We start from the raw sequence: 14204 nt of genomic DNA on the forward strand, positions 1-14204 counted from the left end.
CCTTCCTCTTTTTTTTTTTTTTCCCATTCTAGGAATCAAACCCAGAGGCACTTTACCACTGAACTATACTTCCGGATCTTTTGGGTTTTTTTATTTTGAGACAGGGTCTCCCTAAGTTGCCCAGACTGGCATCAAGATAGTGATCCTCACGCCTCAGCTTCCTGAGTAGCTGGGATCACAGGTGTGGGATCACAGAGGCTTTTCCCCAATTAAATAAATAAAAGTAGAATGTTTGTGAGACTTTACTCTCAACGTGGGCCACATCTAGATACTTGTGAGCTTCTGAAAATAATATCAGTAATTATTTTCCTGATCCTGATTTAGCTCGGGTCTCCATCCTAAATACTGGGACTTTCAATCCTAGAACACAGCACCAATCCATGAAAAGTCTTTCCATTTGAGCAGCTGACAGCTCAAATAAGATTCCTCCCCATATTTTTCAATCCCTCCATCATTCTAAGTCTGTCCATTTTCTTTCTTTTTTTTTTTTGGTGGTGGTGCTGGGGATTGAACCCAGGGCCTTGTGCATTCGAGGCAGACACTATCAACTGAGCTATATCCCTAGCCCAGTCTGTCCATTTTCTCTCATTCAGAGCTGGAGCTTCAGCCTGACCCTGTCTTGAAATGTCCTTGTGGAACAAACAGAGAGTGGTCTTGGGTGTGACCCCAGATGGACGGGAACATTTTTAGCTGCTTTGCAGGTCCCATAAGGAAGTGTGGGGCTTAGCCCTGTCGTGGGCTATATCGATGCCTCAAGACATCTGCTGATCCAGAAACCCCATGGTTCTTCTAATGCTCTCACACTCTCCCATAAAGTATTTTGAGTTTCCTTCTCCCCACCCACCAAATGTTCCCGTGTGGGCTCCAGCTGAGTTTGCCATATATATCCTCCTGGCAGCTGTCTGGTATTGTGTCTCTCTGGCTTCAGCCCTCTCTTCCTCTCCTTCTTTGCAAAAGTTGAGGAAATCACAACTCACAGAATTCTCCTCTGGCCAGCCAGTTGATATCAGTTCCTCAGAAAGGATGCCTGGATAGCAAACCCAGAGGCTGGTGGTGACAGATTCTCTCTCTTGCTGTTTGATGGTTTTATATCCTCATCCTACTTTGTAGGAGAACAAAGGGACATTAAACCCCAGCTTATCATCATCCTTGTCACTCTCTAGGAGAGGATTCCATTTTACAAATAACGAAGAAATCCCACCCATCCTGCAGATGAGAAGAAATGAGATGAGCCTTCTCATGCCACCTCCCAGGGAGGAATCACACAAAGCTACTTGGTGCCTTGATATTATCGGAAGCAGCCCTTTCCCATTAGGGACTCTACCAACAGCGTACTTGGCATACTCACTCTGCATTTGGTTTTTAGGGAGTCAGATCGTGGCACTTCTCTTCTTGGAAACTCCTCCAACTTCTTCCAACTTGTCTCACTCACAAAGTAAAGCTCAAGCTCTCTTAGTGACCTGCAAGTCCCTTTCTGGGGACCCTTCCCCACCTTGCTGTTCTTGAACTATACCTGGCTCCTCTTCTCATGCTTTCTTGGCCCCTTAGCTCTTGGCAGGATAGCTCCTCTTCTCATTCATTTCCTTCAGGTCTCTGCTAGGATGCCACCTCATCAGAGAGGTCTTTCTTGGTCACCTTATATCAAATAGCTCCCCCACCTAGCCTGCTCCTTCATCATTCTTTAATCCTGTGCCCCACTTTGCAGTCTTCACCTCATGTAGAACCATCAGTTATACTATATATTTATTTATTGATTACTGTGCTCCTTCCACTAGAATGCAAGTTCCATGAGAGCAGGGACTGTTTTGTTTATTCCTCGCCACCCCACCCATTTTCCAGAAGAGTGAAAGGCACACAGTAACACTATTTGTTAAATGAATGAACAGATAAGGAATGAATGGCCCTCTTTTAGGCATCCACACTAATGTGCATACTATTACTTTCCCTGAGCAAATAACGGGTAATATTAAGCCAAGAAGCACTGCCCCCTGCCCTTCACAGAAAACAGAAGGCTAAAAGCTGAACCTAAGATTCACAGAAAGCAATCACTCCTTTCTATATTAGAACTCTAGCTTTTCAATTGACTTTGAGCATAATTGGAGTTCAACTTCCTCCCTAACCACCACCTTTTACCATTCTTTAGCTTAAGAAATAGACCTTAGAGCTCCCTGCAGGTGTGAAAGGCCTTCTGACTATCAAATAATCCAAATGAACTCCATCAGGCCACTTCAGACCCTCAAACATTTAATATGTTACTTCATAATGTTAAGGCAGATCAAGTTCTTCCTTTCTGAATAAAACAACCCTTTCAAAGAATAGACAAAATATCTGTCAGTCAATTGAGCCAACAGGTTGAATTTTCTCTGAAATCCCTTCTGATTTGTAATAAGTAGCAAGTAAGTCAGAAATCAAAAGCATGTTACTTGTCTTGTGCATTTCTGAGTCTCACCAAAGAGAGATTCCTCCCCCTTCTCTAACACAGAGGAGGGCAAAAGCTTTTCACAAAACACAATACTACAATAATACTGAAGGAAGGGATCCAGGTTTGCTTTCCATTCTATTGTCTTATTCTGTCAGCTCTCTTGTCTCCCCAAATCCAGGCTTAATAATTTACAGCGGAAAGACATTTAATAAATAAGCGGCAAGATTGGAGCTGTCAGCTCTGCACAATGGGATTGTTTGCACCTTCCTGCTTGGCGTCAGCACCAACTCTCCCAGCTTGCTTCAGCTGAAACAATCCCATTTGCTATTTTCATGAAATTAGTTCCTCTGCAGTTTCTATTAATCAGAACATTCTTTGGAGAGAATTATACTGGGATTTTATCATCATCTGAGTTCAACCATTCTGTGAATCTGATGAATTTTTAGCACCTCTGAGTGGCAGAGAGGAGAAAACTTTTGGACTGGCCAGGGAGCTCTCCCCTGATGTCAGCTAAAACCTTACAGTCCCCAGAACCTGGATCAGTCTCCACCACCACCCATTTGAGCAGCTTTCTCCCCTAAACACATCTTCTTTACATCTAATAATTCAAAATCTTCTTAGGGTCATGGACCCTTACAAGTTTTATAAAAAGCTATGAATAGTCTGCCCAGAAAAGCCCACATACACACATGTACATTAAGCCTCACAATTCAGCAGGTTTGTATACACTCTCCCCTCCACATTTATGGCTTATCCAACAGGCTGGAGTAAAAAATGTGTGTGCTGTGATTTTCCAATCATTCTTACCTCCTTTAACTATCTTAGGTTGGAATAGAAACTCACTTACCTCCAAATTCCTTTGTTGAAACAGAGGAAAGAAATAATTTTAAAAAGAGAAAAGATGGAAAGTAAGTTTTTCATGATGGCTTCTATGGTTTGGATAAATGTCCCCTAAAGGCACATGGATGGTTTTGTCTCCTGCCCATGGCATATTGGTAGGTAGTGCAACCTTCAGGAAGTGGAGCCTAGTGGAAGGAAATTAGATCATTGAGGGTTTGTCCTAGAAGGAGATATTGGGATTCTAGCCCATTCCTCTTGGCTTCCCAACCCCTGTGAGGTGAGTAGCTTTGCTTCAGCAGCCACTCCCCATCATGATGTGCTGTCTCAATGCAGGTCCAAAAGCCATGGAACCAACTGTGGACTGAAATCTCTAAAACAATGAGCTAAAATAAACCTTTCTTTATTTTAAGTTGATTGTCTTGGGTATCTAGTTATAGTCATGAAGAGTTGACTAATGCAAAGGGCAAACACTTTTTGAGAAGTAAGAAAAATGGAATAATGATAACTCAAAATAGCTGAAATAAACCATAAATATCCAAGTGTCCCTTAATTAATATACACTACACTGTGTTAGTATGAAAGAGACATGAGAATTAATATTAGGAAAGGTTTTGATGAATTTTTCTTGCCTCCAAATATATATATATATATATATATATATATATATATATATATATATATATATCACCCACCCAATTCTAAATAAGGTAATCTCTGCATGAGAAAAGTCATAGCATGGATGAAAAAACTTTGGATCAATAGAGCCCAGCATCTAGTACCAGCTTTGTTTACGGATTATGTAATTTTAGGAAAGAAGTAACTTATCTTCATCAATGTGAATTTCTAAAAATTAACACTATTTTTTTTTCTAAATTCTATTTCAGTTAACAATCCATCAGAACTGATTTATTTAGGGATGTCTAAGATTGTAAGAATCAAATTTTTCTTAAAGAAAGTGAATATTGGGCTGGGGATGTGGCTCAAGCGGTAGCACGCTTGCCTGGCATGCGTGCGGCCCGGGTTCGATCCTCAGCACCACATACAAACAAAGATGTTGTGTCTGCCGAAAAACTAAAAATAAATAAATAAATATTAAAAAAAAAAAAAAACAACAAAAAAAAAAAAACAAAGAAAGTGAATATTTACGTTATGGACCCTACAGTCTCTGTGGCAACTGCCTAACTCTGCTGTTGCTGAGAAAGTAGACACAGACTACAAAAAAAAAAAAAAAAGACCATGCCTGTATTACAATAAAACATCATTATGGATAGTAAATTTTGAATTCTATTTAATTTTCATATGTCACAAATAGTTTTCTTCTTTTGATTTTCCCAACTATTTAAAAATGTAAAAAGTTGTCCTTTGTTTGCAAATCATACCAAAAATAGATGTCAGGCCAGATTAGGCCCACAAACCATAGTTTGTTGAACCCTGATCCATAACCTCAGGTAAATATTATGGTCTGAAAAATCTTGGTGGTTATTTTGGGTGGCCTCAGAAAGTTAGTAACTTGGCTTCACTATGAACAACTGTACTAAGGGGAAATTTCTGTTTACTCAATTTCCCAGTTAGCAGAATGGAATGGTAGTAGCTTTGGAGCGTCAGCTTAATAAAAGTTACTTCATTTTTTTGGTACACTTTTAGACCTATAAAATGCTGAAATAATCTTACATGAGAAAATATATACATAACATTCAGAACTCCCTGGCTGAAAAAAAATTTGATAACTATAAAAAGAGCAAGAAAGCTTCACATCTTCTCTTGAAATTACCCACGCTTCATAAACCTAGTGACCTCTTTTTGTTGCCCTTCTAGCTCTATCAGGCAGAGTAACAAATGATTTTACACTGAGTAGAAGGAAATAAACATTGCTTTTTGTTGCTTTTGTTGTTGCTTTTACTTGTTTTTTAGGAGACAAGAAAATTATAACTTAATAAAATGACATGCATATGATACCTATGTGCATTCTACAAGTACCCACACACACATTCTATACAGCTGAGATGGGGAGTGATGTGAAGAGGTACAGTAAAACATACAGAAGACAATTTTTAAAAAGATAAAGGTTGTATGATCAAGTAATCAATCTTGTCTAGACTGGGGCACACAACTTCAGTTCAGAGATGGCAGAAGATGGTGACAGAACTTCTCTCAATTTCATATCATTGAACCAGAAAACAAATACCTACACTCAGTTAAGAGGTAAGATGGGGGAGGAGCTTGGGATAAAAATCCCTTCTTTTGGGAGAGAAAACTTAGAAATGTTATGTCCATTCAGGAAGATGTAAAAAGCTGGGAATGCCTCCTCATTCATGCCCATCCTTAATTTATAATTTAAATTTAATCATTAGAAGTAGAAGGAACTTAACATTCTCAATCTCAGACTTTTGACCACTTTCCCCCAAAACTGATTCTGACCAGTTTAGCTTCAGATTATTTTCCACTATTTGTTTCCATGTTATTCTGCAAATACTCAGTGCTCATTCTTCTTTTAGCCTCCTTGTTCAAACTATTTCTTCTCCCTAAATTCCTTTCCATCTCTATTATATCTTTCTGATTTCTATCCATAAGCAAGGGTCCAGCTTCATTCTTGCTCTACCATGCAGACACACCCACATTAACTCCAGTCAAAGCAAAATTTCGTTGGAATATACAAGAACAAAAATACAATAATGCAAAAACTGCAAAATGCTCTGAAACATGAGGTATCATTACCTTTTGGAGTAATGAGCTGTAAATTAGTTTTGACCCACTGTTATATCTTGCTTTAAAGTGCTTGCTAGTTGTTTCCTGTGTTCTCAACCTAACATTAGAAAACCACTCAAACCTCATTAAGGCGTTGTATCATATTTCTTGAGTATCTTCACAGTCTCTAATGATGCATATACTACAGTTAACACTCAAGTCCAATGAAATTAATTAATCAAAATAATGGCTTTTTTAACCACAGAGCTCCTCACTGGACCAACTAAGGTTAGGATGTTAAACACATTAAGAAATCATTTGTTAGTTTATGACACTGCAAATGAACCACTGACAGAATAAACTTTATGTCGGCAATCAATGAAATTCACCCATCTTCCGTTTCATTCATAAAGCTGATTCAGGAGTTGAATTCTCTAATTTGGAGATTCAGATTGAATAGTTGATTTATGGTATTTCCATAGTTTGTCTAAGGACAAAGGTTTAAATACTTGCTCTCAAATTTGGTACTGTTTGTTGTTTGTTTTGGTACCGGGGATTGAACTCAGGGGAGCTCGACATGAGCCACATCCCCAGCTCTATTGTATTTTATTTAGAGACAGGGTCACACTGAGTTGCCTGGCGCCTCGCTTTCGCTGAGGCTGGCTTTGAACTCACCAGCCTCCGGATCCGCTGGTATTACAGGCGTTCGCCAGCGTGTCCGGCTGGTATTGTTTGTTTGTTTTCCCTTCCTGATTCCACAGTGGTGCACACAGACTTTCTCCTGGTTCCTTTGATTGGCCTGATGGATGGCTCTTTGGGTCTATGGGCAATTCTGGCTGGCAGTTAGGTAACAGCAGTCTGCTAGAAGCGTGGACCAGTCCCAGTTGCAGCTGCCCGGAAGAGTGGCGGCAAAGGATTTACTTGATTGACCCTACACCTCTTTCCCAGTCTGTAGACTTGGGTAGAATGATCCTTGCCTCAGTCTACTTCGAAGTAGCTACCGGCTATAACGCCAAATAAAAGAAGTCAAGGTAAGGATAAATGAAACGCGACGTTATTACAACTAGCGCTTTGGACTCACTTCCCGCCAAGTGGATTTTTAGCGACTTTTTCTGACTAGGCCTAGAAACACCACTGAAAACCTGCGCCCCGCCCGAATCAGTGGGTAGGGGACTGAGAGGTGTATCAGACTGCGGAACTTGCACTGATGTCTGTACAGGTCTCGGAACTTGGAGATGGGGGCTACTTGTCCTAGCCGCTTCACCGCGGGGCTGTATAGTCTCCATGGAGACCGCGAAGGAAACCTGGAGAAACCGCTCTCCGGTCCAAAAGCCCGCCCTCAGGCAACACAAACCAATGGTCCAGCGGGTTAGAGAGAATAATGTGATTGACAGTGGTATGGGGCGTGGTGAGGCGAATCTATCCAATCGAAGTTGAGCCAAGGCCCAAACCGACCAGCATTGACCAATGGAAATGCTGAACTGAGGACAATGTGCCCACCCACTACACTTGGCGTTGCCTGGAGTCGCGGCAAGTGTAAGCTAATGAGAGGAAAGCTGGGCGTTGAAAGAGCAGCACTGATTAGCGAATCGGAAATCGCCTTAATGAAAGCCCACTTGTGATTCGTTCTAAGTAGATCAAAGCCTCGGCGGACTGGAACCAGCGGGACATTGAGGTATGAGTCTGGTCCGGGGAAATGGGGTAACCCGGGAACCCAATGAGGCGGGCGGCAGTGAGGAAAGCCGGACAGTTGCGGAGTAGCGAGAAGGGTGGAGACTCCGGCTGTGGAGGCTGGAAAACAGTGTGGACGGGCGGTGCGCGGACATCACAGACTACCCTTACCGCGGGGTCTGGGCCCAAGACCCGGAGGCTAATAAATTCTTAATAGAATGCCGAAAAGGAGGGACTGTTTTCTGTATCATGCTCTTAAGAAAGTAAAGTGTCAGTGCTTTCGTTTTCCTTTTGTCTGAAACCTTAATCCCTCTCCACCTGCTAGGAGGTAGTCAGGTGAGCATTCTGATGAGACGTGCGGGCACTCTTTTCCTTTTGCCAGTTTGAATCAGCAATCGGGCCGGGGAGAGTAGAGGAACTCCTAGCAGCCCGGTGTTTCCCGGCTGCAGTGCTGGTAGCTGATGGGTGATGGAGCTAGCGGACTGAATCTGTCACTTTCAAAACGCAACCATGACCTGGAAAGGGGTGCAAGGACAGAATCAGAATCCATGGACGAGCCCCCCCCCCCCCATTTCTAACAGTGTGTTAAGTAAAAGTGGACGTCACATCCGTGGCATTTAGGTAGCTTGACAATTGATTTTTGTCCCAGACGTGCATGGGACTTAATAAAGCTGGAGGCGATATCTTAATATTTTAAAATTCAAATGATAAATATTTAAAGTAGAAAAATAAAAATGTGAAAGTCCTCTGATTATTTTTAAGTGTTTGGGACAAGCTATAGAAAAAAATTGAAAAGGATTCCTTCAGAAGGGCCATTCACTCCTGTAATCCATTGTTTTCTTCTGTTGCTTTCAAGGGCTTGAGTCCACGTGAAAATCGGGCAATGGGTGAGGTATCACCCATCACCAGCAGCTATTAAGCTTTATTACCCTCTACGGAGTCCATATTTGTCCTGGACAGTAAGTCATCTTATAATAGCCATTAGTATTCTCACTAAGATTCTCAACTTAGTGCTGGGTGCTGTATTCTTAGTAAACTAGGGTCAGTCTCCTCACTGTGTGCTTCTCTATCAGATTTCTCTCAAAGGGCATGTAGAACCAACCTTAGATAAATGACAAATACAAATACATCCAAAAGGGTTTGAAGAAACTTTCTTTAAAAAAAAAAAAAAAAGATCTCACAGCATCAACATAGAGGGAAAAAAATTGATCCTATATTGGGTCTTGTTGTCAGCTACTGAACACTGTTCAAATTTAGACAGTGTTTTTATCTACTTGCTACAGATATTGCTGGGCTTATGGTGTATACCTGTAGTCCTAGCAACTCAGGAGGTTGAGGCAAGAGGATCCACAAGTTCAAGGCCAGCCTGGGCATTGAAAGGTCAAGGCTTCATGTCTCAAAATAAAATAAAATAGAATGGACTGGGGATATATAGCTCAGTGGTAGAGTGCTTATATGAGGAGGACCTAAGTTCAACACCCATTACTGCAAAATAAATGAATTCATAAGTACATGCCACATTTATTAAGTAAATGGACTTACTCTTAAAATCAGGGTGACTAAACCATCAATTCTCCAAGATTTGAAGAAGTCCTGAATATTCAATAAAAACTTTACTTTTTATCATATCTGACTCAAAAATAATAATTTAACTATTCCAATAGAGGAAATGAGCAAAAGTATTATTCTCATATTGAATTAACAAAATGAAATGCCTAGATGTTCATTTCTCTACAGCATCTTTCTTTAGTATACCCAACCCCTTCCTTTCTACGTATAGTAAGAAAATGTGTAGTTTGGTTATAAAGTCATGAACCTCATTCTTAGAATAGCTAATTCTAGTATTAGTATTTATCTCATACTTGAAAGCTGTAACCCAGTGTCTATAGAACCCAGTGTCTCCTGAGTTTTTAAGTTTCTGTGGGATATTAAAGGGATATGTTTCAAATGATTCTGTTTTAACTACCATTATCCTATATTCTAAGATGATAGAGTTGGTCTAGGTCTTACAGGTTATTGTGCAATATCATAAAGAGCACCAATTAACCTTAAGTAGTTATTTTCTTAGAGGTATCAGCCCAATCAACCAAACTCAGAAATATGAGTAATTTCTAAAACCTTCTCCTTAGGTTTTCTATTTCCACAACCAAGGAAAGCTTATACCCTCATCACCTCTCTGAAGAACTATTGGTCACCCATCTCTGATCTTGATCCCAATTCATGTGTACTCTGTCATCAGGTAACTTTTTAAAACTAAACTTGAGAATATTACATTTGATAGTATATCAAATACCTGTGTTCCAGATTAATAAATATTCACTTTCTGGCTTATCTATTTAAGCTTTTAATTTTAAAGAAATAAAAATCTCATAGATCTAGTTTAGATCCCTTTTCTTCCCTTTCCTCTCCTCTTTCCTTCCTTTCCCCAGAGAGGCAAATACTCTCCTGAAATTATATAATTAATGCTCATGTTTTTATGCTTTTGCTGTATATATGTACATCCTAAGCAATATGTATTATTAAAGTTTATTTTAATTTTTAACTACAAATAGTTATATTGTGGATTTCATTTGCGATTTTTATCACTCAACATTGGTTTTTAGCTATATTTATAGCAGTACATATAGATCAAGTTCATTCATTTGAAGTGTTCATTATGAATATAAAATATTGTATTCATTTCCTTATTGATGAACATTTCAGGGTTTTTTTTTTTCCTGTTGTTATGCTATCAAGAATAAAGTCGTAGTGATGACCCAAGAGTTTTTCCAGAACACTAGTTCTTCATGGAGGTGGTACTGCCTTGGATTGGGAGTATTTTGGGATTTGTGTAGACATATTTAGTTATTATCATTGGAAGGAAGTATTGGAATTTACCTAGCAGGGCTGGGGATGCAAGGTGTTCCATAATGCACGGGACAGTCATCAGGTAAAGAATTGTCCTCCATCCTATACTACTTTTCCTCAGGGTATTCGATTCTAATTATCTGGGCCCAGAACCTAACTCTATTTTTCATATTAACATAATGTATTTTTTGGCACAGTTTAATATAGTAAAATTTCCAGGAATGAAACTCTAATGTAAATCAAGGGAAAATTATACTAATTTGTGGTTTGGAACTTTAACAAGAGTTGTTCCTCACTCTAGAAAAATCACATAACTAAAGGCAGCACAGCTCGTGGTATTTGAGTTGCCAGCACAACACACCTGCATAGTCTGCATTTGTAGCTTTTGCGTTCATGGTGATTCTAAGTTTAGGTGCGAGCATCTGACTACTGTACTTCATTATGTATTCTAGTGTAGTCAGCCTGAACATTCATATTTTTAAACATATGCTATTTCATTATGAATTAGTTCCATTTAAAATTGGCTTCTGTATATGATATAATGTAGAGGTCTAGTTTTATTATTTTCCGGTTGGATAATCATTTGTCCCACCACCAGCTATGAAATCCTTTACCCACTGAATCGCAGAGCCAACTCCTTCCTGCATGAAGTTCTGACAAATGCATGGATCTGTTTCTAGGTTCTCAATTTCATGCCGCTGGTCCATGTGTCTTTGTGCCACTATCACACTGTTTTAATTACCTTGGTTTTATAATGTGTCTTGTGGCAGTTGGTAACAAGAAAGGCAAGTTGCCATTCTACTTCTCAAAATTGTTCTGGCTATTCTTGGGTTTTTACTCATATGAATTTAGGATTCATTTTCAAGTTCTACAAAAATTATTTTTAGATTTTGGTTAGAATTGCATTAAATGTATAGGTTAAAGAAAATTAAGATCTTTGAATTGAACCATCTAGCAACATGGGTTATTTTTTTATTCAGGTCTACTTTATTTCTCTGTCCAGGTGCTTCTTAGAAAACAATCTTTAATAAGATTTTATAATTTTAACTACAATAATCTTACAAATCTTTTGTTACATTTATTCACACTTACATACATATACATACACATATTTTTCTAGTGTGAAGGTTTCCAATATATTCAAAAGTATAAAAATAGTATAGCCAACATCAACACTCTCTTCACCCAGTTTCAACAACTAGCTCACAACCAGTCTTATTTCATGTTAGCTACTTCACTTCCCCTCCCCCAGAGAATATGAAGCTCCTAGTCACATTTTCTATTCTCTGATGTGTTACATGTATATATGTGTATATCCTAAAGAGCCTTCAATAGCTTTTTTTTAAAGAGAGAGAGAGAATTTTAATATTTATTTTTAAATTTTCGGCGGACACAACATCTTTGTTTGTATGTGGTGCTGAGGATCGAACCTGGGCCCGCATGCATGCCAGGCAAGCGTGCTACCGCTTGAGCCATATCCCCAGCCCAATAGCTTTTTTTTTTTTTTTTAATTCGCTTAAAAAAACCCATAATTCCCTAATATCATCAAATATCCAGATACTGTTGAAATTTCTCCAGTCATCTTTTAAAAGGTTTTCTTTTTTATACTAGCTTTTTTGAATCAAGACCCAAACAGAGTCCATATATTGCATTTGATTGATATGTCTCTTAAGATTCTTCAAAAGAAACCTTTCAGTGAAGTATAACACACATACAGAAAAGTGTACACATCCTAAATGTATAGCTAGGTACAGTTTACCAAAATGAGTGAATCCAGGTAACCCACACCCAGATCAATAAACAAAATTTTATCAGCACTCCAGAACCTCTTTCAGCTCCCTCCAGTCACTACTTTCTGAATGGAAAACATACTCTTTGACTTCTAACCCCCCAAAGTAGTTTGAACTTTTTTTGAACATTATATAAATGGAATCAAACAGTATAAACTTTTTTGCCTCTGTCATTTTACACTTAGTATTTGTGAAATTCATCCAAGTTCATTCTTATTGCTTTATTCTATTGCATTGTATGAAAGAATTTTGAAACATATTTATCCTTTGTATTGGTGGACATGTGGGTTGTTTCCTTTTTCAGCTATTTCAGATAGGGTTGGAATGAACTTCTTGTACATGGGTTTTGAACTTCTGTGTGCATCTCTGTTAGAAATACAACTGGGAATAGAAGAGCTGGATCTGCGGGACATGAATTTTCAGGTTTGATTGATACTGTCAGTAGTCTCCAAAGCAGTTATAACAATTTACACTCTTACCACGGTGTTTGAGGGTTCCAATTAATCTACATCTTTACTAACACTTATGTTGTCTGTCATTTTCATTTCGGCCATTCTTGCAGGTATGTAGGAGTAATGAATTTTGGTTTTTATTTGCAATTTCCTGATGGCTAATGAAGTTGAACTGCTTTTCACATATTGGTCATTTGGATAACCTCTTTTGTCAAGTGTTTATTTTTATTTTTTATCTGCTTGATCTGTTGATTCTAAGATAGTTACATTAAAATCTTCCACTAAATTTGTGGCTTTGTTTATTGTAATGTTATGTCATTTATGTTAGGTTTATATTTATGTCATTTATGTCACTTATGTTAGGTTCATATTTATTTCAAGTTGTGTCTTTTTGCCAAATTATTCCTTTTGTGATTATTCTTTTTTTTTTAAATACTTTTAGTTGTATATGGACACAATACTTGTATTTTTTATATGATGCTGAGAATTGAACCCAGTGCTTCACATATGCTAGGCAAGCTTTCTACCACTGAGCTACAAACCCAGCCTGTGATTATTATTATTATTAATATTTTTCTTTTTTTTTTATTAATTTTTTATTGTGGGTTATTCAAAACATTACAAATTTCTTGACATATCATATTCCACACTTTGATTCAAGTGGGTTATGAACTCCCACCTTCACCCCATACACAGATTGCAGAATCACATCAGTTACACATCCATTGATTTACATATTGCCATACTAGTGTCTGTTGTGCTCCGCTGCCTTTCCCATCCTCCACCCTCCCCCCTCCCCACCTCTCCCCTCCCCTCCCCTCCTCTCTCTCTACCCCCTCCACTGTATAACCCTGAGGGTCTCCTTCCATTACCATGCAATTTCCCTTCTATCTCCCTTTCCCTCCCACCTCTCATCCCTGTTAAATGTTAATCTTCTTCTCCTGCTCTTCGTCCCTACTCTGATCTTAGTTACTCTCCTTATAACAAAGAAGACATTTGGCATTTGTTTTTTAGGGATTGGCTAGCTTCACTTAGCATAATCTGCTCTAATGCCATCCATTTCCCTGTAAATTCTATGATTTTGTCATTTTTTAATGCAGAGTAATACTCCATTGTGTATAAATGCCACATTTTTTTTATCCATTCGTCTATTGGAGGGCATCTAGGTTGGTTCCACAGTCTTGCTATTGTGAACTGTGCTGCTATGAACATCGATGTAGCAGTGTCCCTGTAGCATGCTCTTTTTAGGTCTTTAGGGAATAGACCAAGAAGGGGAATAGCTGGGTCAAATGGTGGCTCCATTCCCAGCTTTCCAAGAAATCTCCATACTGCTTTCCAAATTGGCTGCACCAATCTGCAGTCCCACCAGCAATGTACAAGTGTACCCTTTTCCCCACATCCTCGCCAGCACTTGTTGTTTGACTTCATAATGGCTGCCAATCTTACTGGAGTGAGATGGTATCTTAGGGTGGTTTTGATTTGCATTTCTCTGACAGC

At 38.9% G+C, this 14204-nt stretch overlaps 1 protein-coding gene across 3 annotated transcripts in view; it reads left to right on the forward strand.

Annotated features, from left to right (window-relative positions):
- Positions 1-7452: 7452 nt before the first annotated feature.
- Tmem218 (transmembrane protein 218) overlaps positions 7453-14204 on the forward strand; it is a 67139-nt gene continuing 60387 nt past the window's right edge. Inside the window, exons 1-3 of one of the 3 annotated variants that reach the window (XM_046432683.2) lie at positions 7453-7622; positions 8475-8577; positions 9748-9857. The gene's annotated coding sequence lies outside the window, so the exon portion shown is untranslated. The other 2 variants (XM_046432685.2, XM_046432684.2) reach the window with 2 other exon arrangements.

This window comes from Marmota monax, unplaced genomic scaffold (genome assembly GCF_021218885.2).
Source record: "Marmota monax isolate L192 unplaced genomic scaffold, Marmota_monax_Labrador192_F-V1.1 WCK01_AAM20220418_F8-fsc00062, whole genome shotgun sequence".
Classification (NCBI taxonomy): Eukaryota; Metazoa; Chordata; class Mammalia; order Rodentia; family Sciuridae; genus Marmota; species Marmota monax.